Source organism: Protopterus annectens, chromosome 3.part1, assembly GCF_019279795.1.
Source record: "Protopterus annectens isolate FY-2018-M chromosome 3.part1, PAN1.0, whole genome shotgun sequence".
Classification (NCBI taxonomy): Eukaryota; Metazoa; Chordata; order Ceratodontiformes; family Protopteridae; genus Protopterus; species Protopterus annectens.
The window spans coordinates 1,471,539,602-1,471,552,073 of NC_056732.1; positions in this window are offsets into that span (position 1 = coordinate 1,471,539,602).

Sequence of the window (12,472 nt, forward strand, 5' to 3'; positions counted from 1 at the left end):
CTGCAGGTAGCTGCTTGCAGCCTTGTTAGCTGTTGTCAATGGCCCACTGTATGCTCCTAGGTGTTGATTAGTCATTTGTACTCCAATTTCACTGCTGCAGCATTTCCTTATTTCTTTCCTATATCCTTCCTGTTTCAGCTGCAGTGCACGCCACACATATCTGTTTACCGGTTTTACGCGCGTTTTCAACTCCGTTCACATGCATACTCGGTTACCTTCTGTACTCTCAGCTAAGCATAGTTATGGCCAATTTGACACACCCCTGTCCTGCAGCTTTGCCTAGCTAGGAGCAAACTGGTTTAGCAATGCTCCAATGTGCTTACAGCAATGGCGACACACCCCTCTCTTGATGTCATCTTTATCTCAAGGGCACACCTCGGTGTTATAATGCTACACTGTGAGGTGCATCCTTACACCAGCGGGGAATCTGTGATTCACTATTACTCCTCTCATTTGCATGGTATTGCCTACTAATTCCTAGGTACTGCACATAACACTGTCACTGCCCCTTAGCAACCCTTGCGCCACAGTATGGTGTAGCATGCCTGCCATTGACTATTATGCAGAAATCGTGATATGTGTTTCATTGCAGTTTTATTCTATATTTTTATATATTCCTTGCGATTCCCTTTGAGCACCGTGCTTCCATGTCGCGATAGTGCGACTATATATATTAAATGTTAGTTTTATATTTTGTACATTTTTTTATGCCAATGGCTATATATTTAGCCATTGGAATATATCAACAATATAATGCATGTGTTTGGTTGGCTGTCATGGCTCTGATTTTATGTTTGCAAAAATGTAAATCGTTTTCTGTGGTTTACTTTTCTGCATGCTTACACTACGCCTGCACTACTTCCTGACCCGCTATATAGCTTCATTTGCATGCTACACTGCTGCACATGGGGTAATTAACATACAAGGCTTGGGAATTGTGTGGGCGTAGCGTACGCAGGTAGTGCACATGGAAACAGCTCATATCTGAATCGCTCGGTGGCCATATTTGGCGTTAGAATGCCGACACTACAACTGCACCTGGCGCAAGCTTCATGAATCCCAGGGATTGTCTTGTGTTACACAAAGTCAAGGACATATGAATGGCACAAACAGCTAGAAACAGATTTGATTTTAATTCTGCCACTGACATTTGCTGGTCAGAACTGGCATATTGAACTATCTAGTATGATACTTGATCATAACAAGCAGAGGGTGTTTAACATTCATTAAGATCCAGTGTTGTGCCACAGAAGCACTTAACTGATTTGTCTTTTTCCAGGTATAAGAGCATAATCACCACGATCCATGTACAACATGTATATTTTAAACATCTGAGTACCTCCCAGCTTCCCTTTCCCCATGTACAATAAGTAATTATGCAAAAGAATGCATGGGAAGAAAAAAACAAAAACATGGACTAATAAGAGTATGTACGTTCATCTTGGAGAGCAAACATTCCAAGATGGCAGGGCAAAGCAATCTGGAGAAAGGCATGTAGAAATTCACAGCTGTATTATTCCTTCCTTCCACAGTGAACTATGTCAGCTGTTGAAATGTCTGAGGAAGGTGGATTGAAGAAAGGAGGCTAGCTATTGGCATTGATCATCTGGCCATCCAGCTACAAATCCTTTGACCTTTTACTTATATTGACTCTCCTTCATAGCTCTTGTTTCCTCAAGCACAATCTTATGGGTATCAGAGGTGTTTTTGGCTGCCACCTTCAGTTTATTAATGTCTTCCATGTTGGTAAAAAGGTAATGTCTTTCGGCTTTTCCCGGTTAGGGGTTGCCACAGCAAAACTCCGGTCTGCTAAAGATTGGCAGTGGATTTTTACGGTGCTGAGTTGCCAGCCCGATGCCCAGCCTTCAAATAAGGCACACCCATTCATGCACGCACCTACCTGCATGTCTTTAAATGTCACTCGACAGTGGGGAGGACATGCAGACGCCACACAGAAGGTGCTCCAGCCGAGAATCAAACGGGAGAACCTCTTGATGTGAGGCGACTGCTAACTGTGACACCACCACAGCCCTAGATTAATTAAAAAAATCATCCTCCATGATGGTTGGGGAATAATGTGTACAAAGGGAGGTCCACCTCTGCAGAAGGGATGATTACTGCACATTTAATCAATCAACAGTAGCCCTTTTAGACAGGTTAATAGCCCAGTGTTTTATAACAGCTCAAAACATGGATGGACTGGGCACAGCTGCTCAGTTATGCCAATTTAGTGACAATTTAGTGTTTACATGGCCTCACCAAATAAGCTATTTTCATTTAGCAAGCAAATAGGGAGCAAAGAAAGACAAAATGAGGAATAATGAAGCTAAACTGGATCAAAGTGGTAAGGAAAATTATGGCTGAAAAACATTACTGTCCTATATTCAGTAAGAAAAATGGTGATTAACCAAGTCCAGTAAGAGCACATTTGTAGAAAAAGTGACTCGAAATAACTCCAGGAGTTAAAAATGCATACAGCAATAGAACCTGATGGGATTTACTGCCAAAGTTATAAATGTCATGTGCAAAGTAAACTATAGACCATGTTGACCTTGCTAATCATAACATGATGATGCAAAATGGAAACCAGTAGTCACTGTTAATGATGGGAACTGTTGCTAGCATGCAAACAGCTTCAAATATTTGTATATGTGCTTTGTGCTACCAGTTGTCAGGACATTTGTCAGATAACTTATTTTTGCATGCAGAAATGGTAATTCAGTTTGCAGGCTCCAACATATTGAATTAGGCTTTGATACAGAATTTTCAAATTGTAAAACTTTACTACAGTAGAACTCTCACTTGCAAAAACAAACTCATCATATTACTATAAACACAGTCTATTAGCAGTGACACCTCATATGCAAATCCCCAATTTCACAAGCAGTACTAACATCCATAGCTTCTTCCTCCTTAATATTTGTGCTTACATGTTCCTGCAGATTGTCTAGGTACACATAAAAATATATTGTACATAAGTAGGTTGTGCACAGTAAGGTCTTGGAGTCTAACAATCGCTTTCATAAGTCATTACCACTATATGCACATAAATGTCCCCAGCAGTGATCACTTCAAATATGCTATGAACATATTAAATGACACATACGACATTACAGAGCTTCTACGCCCCCATGGTTCCTTTAAAAATATGATAAAGATATGCATAAATAGTAAATGGACTTTTCAGAGATATACATCCCAGATGGCACAATGGAAATACTGATATACCCTAACAAGTATGAGTTCTCTGATTTCTTGCAGTTTTGTGAGGTGTTGTGCAAGTAACAAACCTGGACCCTTGCTCCTGTTCTTTAAATAACTGAGAAAAAATCTAGTAATATCACTAGCATAACTTTTAACCAAATTATGTGCCAGTGTAAGGGTCTTGAAAACTGGATGAAGGTAGACATGATTTCCATTCACAAGACATAAGTTTAAAGCCGTCAGCCTGACAGCTTGATCTGATGAGTGAAAGAAAATCATAGAGTCACTGGTGAAGGAAAGAGTTCTACAACATCTAGAATCAAGTGGAGTGCATGACACAAGGCAATGCACAATCAAAACAGGAAACAAGCCAAACAAATTTAACAAAACATATCTTAGAAGAAGGAAAGATATACACCTAAATTCTCAAAAGCTTGCACGGGGTGCATGATTAGTGTAAGAGGTAATTTTGGCAATATGGAGGCCGAGCGATCCACGTACGTGCTTGATTGATGTGCGCGAGCGCTCTTGCACTAGTGCTGCACGTTCCCAGCCCCGTATGCAAATTACTCCATTTGCAGGTGAAAACCTTGAAAATGAGGTAAATCTGCTATCCAGGAAGCTGGAATCAGGACATGCAGGACTATTGTAATATGCAGAAATGTACTCGGTTAGTAACCGAGTACAGTTCTGCAAAATCCAAAATGGGGACATGACAGCTCCAAATAAAGGCAGCATATCATTGAGGAAGCATGCCAGTGGCCATGTATAAGGTCATTGGCATTGCAAACAATGCAAAACATAAAAAATGCAACTTTTATTTTATTACTGCCAATCACGGCTGTTTAAGCATAGGACAGCGGCGCACAAATGGGATCATAGGTTCATAAGATCAGTGGGAAAATAAGAAAATAAACCTAAAACCAGCATTCCAACTGAAATCAGTATTCTGCCATGCAGGGCAATGGCAGGCAAAAGACAACCCAGCCAGTAAATAGTGGTTGCTAAGGGGGGAGGCTCAGTGTGACACATGTAACTATGCATTAGCAGACAATCCTATGCAAATGAGGGGAAGGATAGTGAATCCAGTTTTCTCCAGCATGTGAGACAGGTCCCAACAGTGTAAGAGAATGAATAGTCTAGTGTAAGACTAGGAGGCAGATGACATCATGGGTGGGTGTGTCAGGCATACTGTAAGTGGATTGGAGCCCTGTGGCTCGGGCTTACTCATAGCTAAGCTAGGGAGTGTGTCCAAACCTGCCTAGCACTTTTGACAAAGTATAAGCGGGTGTGATCTCCACACACCGGGATTTACAGGAAGATAAAGGAAGTTAAACCAGGAAATAGCAGCGGTGTGCACACTGGCGTACTCTGATTGCGCTGCATGCCCCTGGGCTGAAACAGAAGGACAATGGGAAGGAAAAACAGCAGTAGGAAGGTAATCAAGGGGTACTAGGTTAGCTGCCAGGTGAAATGTATCGGAACCAGCCAATTACATAGGCAGCAGACCAGCCCAGCCCAGAACATTACTATAAACTATGGAAACACCTACCCCTCTGGTTTTTCCTACACCCTACACCACCAGTGTAGACAAGCAGGGAATTTTTAACACTCACAACAGCAAAATGTTAGGGGCTGCAATAGCTATCATACAACTTGTGAAAGAGGCTGAGGGTGGTGAGGATGTGAATGCTGCCGACAAACCCACAGTGAGAAGATGAAGAAGAGTGTACAGAACCACGGTAACCAACCAAAGACTACATGAGCTGGAGATAGTGGAGCGCTATAGGGTGGACAGGGACTTCCTACAGCAAATTGTTGAGCTGTGCTGGCCACACCTCACACACAGAACTAACAGAGGAGAACCCATCCCAGTAGATACCAAGGTATGTGTAGGCCTAAGAATACTAGCTACAGGTACCTTCCAAAGGCCAACTGGGGATATGATGGGGATTTCACAGGCATCAGCATCCAGGGTACTCCACCAGTTCCTGGATGCCATGTCAGCACATGTTGGTGAGCACGTATATTTCCCCATCACCCATGAGGCATTGGCCAGCAATATGCATCTCTTCCACTAAATAGCAGAATACCCTGAGGTAGTGGGTGCAATAGACTGCATGCACATATGCATCAAAGCACCATACAGTGAGCAGGGTAGGATCTACATCAACAGCAAGGGCTTCCCCTCCATCAACTGCCAGGTCGTGTGCGATGCCCAAGGCATAATACTGAACGTGTGTGCTGGCTGCCCTGGAAGTTATCACTATTCCCACATCTGGCATCTGACACAGCTGTACCAGAAATTTGCCAATGGGGACATCCAACATGGTCACCTAATGGGGGGTGCTGGATACGCACTGGAGCCATGGCTGATGACATCCATTAGAAATGCACACACACCCGAACAAGAACTCCATAATAAGGCACACGCACAAACAAGAATCATAATAGCGCATGTGTTTGGGATGCTCAGGTCATGGTTCTGGTGCCTGGACACATCCAGTGGAGCCTTGCAGTACTCACCAACTACATGTACCTAAATCGTCCTTGGATGTGCCATGCTACACAATATGATCCTGCGAAAACAGCTGCAGCAGGAGCAGCATGGGGCAGGGCCACACAGGCCACCACCAATGCCAAGGCCTATTGGGGAACAACCTGAGCCTGCCCCAGTAGGCAGAAAAAGGCATGCCCAGTATGCCCTGGCCCTGGCAAAGAGGCAACGCATATCACATACTCTGACAAGGGAGGACCCCAGGGAATAGCACCTCTCTCTGACTCTCACATACAGTAAAAGGGATGTCAAACATTACACTACCTGTGCCTAACCATGTGTATGGAGTGTACTATGTGGATCCGACATAGGAAGCCCTGCAGCACCACCTTCAATACTGGGACACCCACAAGATAAGGGACTCACACATGCCAGTCAGGAGGGGGGGGGTCACATACCCAACAACAGTCACAGCCAGCAGGACAGGTGTAGACAAACACAAACAAATGCTGTAGTATGGCCTCTGAATGAGGGCTATGAGTAACCACCCCTCAGGTCTACACAGACAGACTACAGCAGGCCAGGTAGTGGGAAGTCAGTTGAAGGCTAGGAAGTCAGAAACTAATATGTAGGTAATCAAAAGATAAGAACTGTAGTACAGTGGTATGGCCTAGCCAGCACGATAGGTAAAACTATAGACTGAAATGGAGTACATGACATACCAGTACAGTCCTAGCAAATGTGTACAAGTGTCAGGTGTGCCCCCCTCCATCCTACATAGAAATATAGTAACAGTCAGGTGCTCCCCCCAATCCTGTGTAGAAACATAGGAGTAGTCAGGTGTTCCCCCTGCTATGCAGACATGTAGCACCAGTCAATGCCAAATGATCGATGGATACCCTGCAGACACAGCATGCTACCTGTCAGTGTACAACACAAAGGTGAGCACTGCAGTACAAATTACCTAGACATGATCCACACATGCAATACAGATGGCCTTGCTGGGCATGCTCACACACTTAGAGAAATGAAGGCAATGTCAGTCATCAACATACTGAAAGGTCATACTGGGCATGCTCACACACTTAACACATGAAGGCCATGTCTGCAAACACCAGTGGACCAGACATATCCCGTAGTTGAAATTGTTAGTGCAGATGCTTGTCAGTATGTACAACTCATGCCCTGCACACACAGTGGGTAGGAATCCAGACATATATTTAAGAACAACACACTATAATAAGCCAAAGGTAGAGGGACATAGATGTGTGGAAGAGGGTGACCATGACAAGGAGCCATCCAGGCCTGTCCCACACAACCAAAGGGCCCCAAACACATGTGGTGCAGATGTCACACACTGCGGATACTAGCCACCAGTACCTGTCTGCACCCCAGACTATGTGGTGCACGTGCCAGCTGTGCAACATGACTGTACAAGGAAGTAGTTATCTAGTAGCTGTATTCACATACCTGTGACATATGACCCCATGTGTGACCACATGTGGCATGTCACCCCTACATGAATGGGTTATAGCCCATGCACACACCACCCACCCCATAACGCTACTATGACAAGCCTGCTGAGGTCATCCAATGTGAAATATACCTTTGGGAGAGTTGTGGCAGTCTGCCTGTAGTTTGCCCAGTGCTTTGTGACATGCCTAGTAGCCTACTGTAAATACCTAGTATGCTGTTATGTCCAGTTATTTGTAGGACATACTGCTGCCAGGCCAACATAACTGTTGTGTATTTCTGACAAAGCTGTGGTATGCTGTACAGATGTATGGCATTCTCCACTGGGTAGAATCTGGCCATGTGAACTCAGCAGCACCAGGTTTTATGTGTCTGGACAGACTGGCGTGTGTACGTGCATACACTGTGTGAGCATATGTACCCCAGTATTGTCGTGATATAGGCTAGTAACATCCACATTGGGATGTCATCAAAGGGGATCTGTTATCTGTCTGCCTGGGGCGACATGATGTACAAACCATGATGCTCTGGCAGAGACGGACTGCACATTTTGCCCCTGGGATTTAGATCACTGGCTACAGCTCCTGGCACCCCCATAGCACCTAATCTAGGCAAGGTTCAAAGGGCAAAACCACCACTGTAACAGATACAAGCATGCAAAACTGACGGTCATGCGACTCAATGTTAGAAGTCTAAACCTATAAAGGCACTCTCCTAAGCCACACATACAAATGGGGAACATTGATATCTGTGCAGTACCTGGGACCTGGTGCAAAGTTCCAGAGAACACACCTGTAATACCTGTCTCCAACCTATATTACACATGTTGGGCAACAAACCAAGACCACAACACTACAGGTGGAGGAGTGTCCATATTCACCAAAGTCATTCACACCTCCGGCCTAGTGTCAAACAAAATGCATCTGAGAATAACCAGATGCAACTAACACTATGTTCATAGGTTCATAGGTTTATACTAGGCTATCTGCCCTAAGGCATTTATAAGCCTAGCCCAAATTTTTGTGGCTTACGCCACCGCTTATATGAAAAAATACTGTGCCCATTAGTTTGTTGTGCCTCTGTCCAGCAGTGACACAGAGATGATTCCCGGGATAAACCTACGATCTCCCATCCACAGGTCAAGATTTCTCTTGAACAGAGCCAGCGAGGTGCTCTGCCTCACATGGACTGGGATTTTATTCCACAGCATAGGGAGTCTCTGAGTGATAAATCTATCCCTCCAGCACGTCCTATTTATATCCGTGCTAAGGTTTAAGTCGCTTGCTCTAGTGGTTTTGGTGGATTTGGATTTTTTGAGGTGGAGCATGTCCATTAATTCCGGGTTGGACATGGCCTTGTATGTCAGGCACATGTCACCTCTGAGCAGACGGTATGCAACTGAACAGAGCTGGAGTTTCTTCAATCTGGCAGCATATGACAGATTTTGGAGTCCCTTTATCCTTTTGGTGAGGAACTTTTGGGGTCTCTCCAATTGCTGCAGATGTCGGATGCGATACATCCCGAATGGGGCATTGTACTCGATCATTGGTCTGATAAGTGAAGAGTACAGGGGAACAATGACCTCACTAGATCTGGATGTGAATCCCTTCATGATCAGGTGGGCAATGTAGAAGGTCTTTCTAACCACTTTAGCAACGTGAGTGTCAAAAGAAAGGCCACTGTCAACCTGGGTCCCCAGGTCCCTGATAACCTCTTCTGTGCTTAGTGGATTGCCACCTATATGGTAGCTTGGGGTTACCTTGTTTTTCCCGAAGGGTATAACTATACATTTTTGGCGTTTATCTTCAGGCCATGGCTCTGGCACCAGCTATCTGTTTCCGTGAGTCCCTTCTGAAGGATATCCAATCCAAACTGTAGCTGCCTACTGATCCCCCTCCATGGTCCAAGGTTCTCACTACACCATTATAAACATACTGGACAATATTCAGATGTAATCAAACACCATAATACTGGGCGATTCCAAATACTCAGCCATTAACAGGGAAAACACCTCATGTGCCACCACCCTTTACCAACGGTTCCGGGAACTCATACATTCCAACCCCCTGGATCAACTAATTCACTGCACAACCAGGGTCTCCAATATCCTAGACCTGGTCATTACCAACATGGGTGTCAGATGCCCCACACCAGTGGCCTCCCCTCATAGGTCAGATCTGACTGTTAGGTAATCACCATTGACATCCACATCCCACCCCCACCTGCCAGTAAGTATCCTCCATGACTACCCACTGCAATCCCAACACCATGTTACTCAAGTAAGACGTGACAAACCTCATGACACCCATGGAGATGGGAGCTGAAAATGCAACTGGTGAATTCTACACTAAGGCACTGTAGGGGCACATCCACTCATGCATGCATAACTGACATAGATTCCAAAGACAACCACAAGGGATTTTATAGTTATGTCCTGGATCTATATTGCAATGCTCAGAATTGCTCTGTGCTACAAAAAATTGGCATTAAATATACTGATTCAAAGGAGTGTTCCAATATCTGGGCAGACCAGTTTAGTGCCACATTCAGCTTCTCTCACCATCTCAGTAACAAAAGGTTGCCAAATTCCAGTAATCATGGCCACAGAGGTGGAAACTGCTGACTCCACTGCTAGGAATACAGCATCCATGGGTCAAGATGACATCCCGGGCTGTGTAGTACATGAACTACTACATAACCCTGAATCTCACCTAAGTGCCGTTTGTAATCATAGCCTCACCTCGGGCTTCTATCCCACTGAGTGGCGCACATCTACAGTTATCACACTCCACAAGGGGGAGTCCACCTTGGATCCTGGGAATTACTGTTCCATCAGTCTGACGAGCCTGATCTGCAAGAGCATGGAATGCATTATCATGCAACTTATTAACAAAGACATTGGCAAACAGTAAACACTGGACCCTACCCTGGTTGGGCTCATGCAGGGCCGATCTTGTCTCCTGAACCTGTTTGAATACTTTGAATCAGTCTCCTGAGCTGTGGAGGAGGGTAAGGCGGTGCACACAGCCTATCTGGACTTCGCCAAGGCCTTCAACAACATCGCCCACTCTAGAGACATAGTTAAACATGCAAAGCTGGCTATAAATACCTGTGTCACTCGATGGGTTGCCAACTGACTTACCGACAGTACCCAGACCGTAAATGTAGCTATGTACGATCCCTGCACCAGACAATTGACAAATTGGAGTATGTCAGTCCTGGCGCAGCTCTTGTTTGGCATCTACTTCCCTGAAGTACAGGCCAACACTATGGAACTCTGGCTAACAAAGTTCACAGATGACTGCAAACTGGGAGCCATTATTGGATCCCCAAATGATGTGGATATTCTACAACATGGCTTTACAGAAACAGATGCTTGGTGCCAGAGCCATGGGCTCAAGCTTAATGCCAAGTAATGTATAGGTATCCCCTTTGGACATACCATGGACCCATGAATTACCACATAGGTGGCAGTACACTAAACATCGACAGTGTGCTGACAGACATAGGGACACAGGTAGACAGTGGACTTACCTTCATTAACCACATAGCCACAACAGTAAGGAAATTCTCCTATGTGGCACACCTCATCACCGAGGGCTTTACATACAGAAAAAAGGGGGTAAGGGGGTAATTGTCTCACTGTACTCATCCCTCATTACACCCTATATAGAGTGCAACGCCCCATTTTGTATGTACCTTGCAAGACAGCTGCAACAGCTGGGAAGGCAGTGGGAATACCTCACTATAAGAATCACAGATATCAAACAGATGGCCTATGCTGACCGTCTAGACATCCTCCAGCTATACTCTGTGGCATATTGTCTACACAGAGGCTATCTCTGGGTCACATACAAGGTTATGTCAAACCCTGGGAAATGACATATGTAATATGTGTATGTACTGCCATGTACAGTACATGTGTCTATGTGCTCTCATTACTGTACCAAAGGGTATTGAGTGTCACGTCTGGGACACACAAGTATATGAAGCCTGCACAGCACTGTTATCCATGGGAATGTGTGACATGCAGGGATAGCAATACATGCTGTCACACAGGCATGCAGTGTAACATGGGATTACTACTGTCAACAGTGCTGTCCCAGGGAAGGGTGCAGTGCTAACATTACTACTGACAACAAGCACATATGCGGGCATAGCTGCACTCTGAGGGCTCACTGTCATGTACCTGGTGTGTGCTGTGTAATCATATATATCCCCTACTGGATAATACTCAGACATGTGGAATGTAACTGTAGAGTACAGTCGGTACAGCGCATGTCGGTGAGGGCATACAACATGTAGTAATGGCATAATCATTGCTGTCAAACATCCATCTGTTGACACATTCATCCTACTGCATAGCTACTCACCAAACTGGTGTCTGTCAGTCCCTCTACAGATGTGCAGATGGCAGGTCTCCAGCTGTGATACATACAGACAACTTATGCTTGATTGACACTGACATGTGTGGCCAGCTGTGTACTACCTGTCACATATAGGAGACATCACCCTGTATGGGCCACATGCCACCGGTACCTACACTACACTACCACAGTCAACTAAACATGCTTGGGTACAGGTCTCCATCACAGATACTAACCACGTGTTGTACGACATGTTGCATACATGTCAACTGGATCACCTCAGTGGCCATGTGTAGAAGGCACCCAAAGGATTGGCTGATGCATGTCACTATCACCCTGCCAGTCACTAACGTGGTGTCTGTCGATAGATTGCCTGCCGGCACATGGCAAGTGGCATGATACCAATGTACACACACCCCCCTACACATCCAGTCCATCCATAGACAGCAGCCAGGTACACAGCTATGACCACCTTCAGCAATGCACCACAGTATTGACACATGTATGTGTGCATTACTGAGGATAGCACTGTTTGTGTGTTAGTACATCTGTAGTTGGAAAGTCCATGACAGCCTTCACAACCACCACCACTCCCATTGCCATAGTCAGATGTGGCCACTGCTGTATTGGACATGCCATGTAGCCTGTTATACTCCTCTCCCTAACAGCTACATGTGCCTTGCAGTACCAGCACAGCAGTGTTGTACAAATGGGTCTGTAGGCATGGGAATCCCATTGACATCTGCCACGTGTGTGTATGTGTGCATGTCTGCATATCTGTAGGGTACACCATTCGGAGGCCACACACTCCTATTACAATACACATTGCCACACAGTAGTACAGATATTATTGCTGTCACCCATAGGTGTGGCATCACAATGCAACATCATACTATGCCTGTGGAGTGTGCATTACATGCAACTCCCTGTG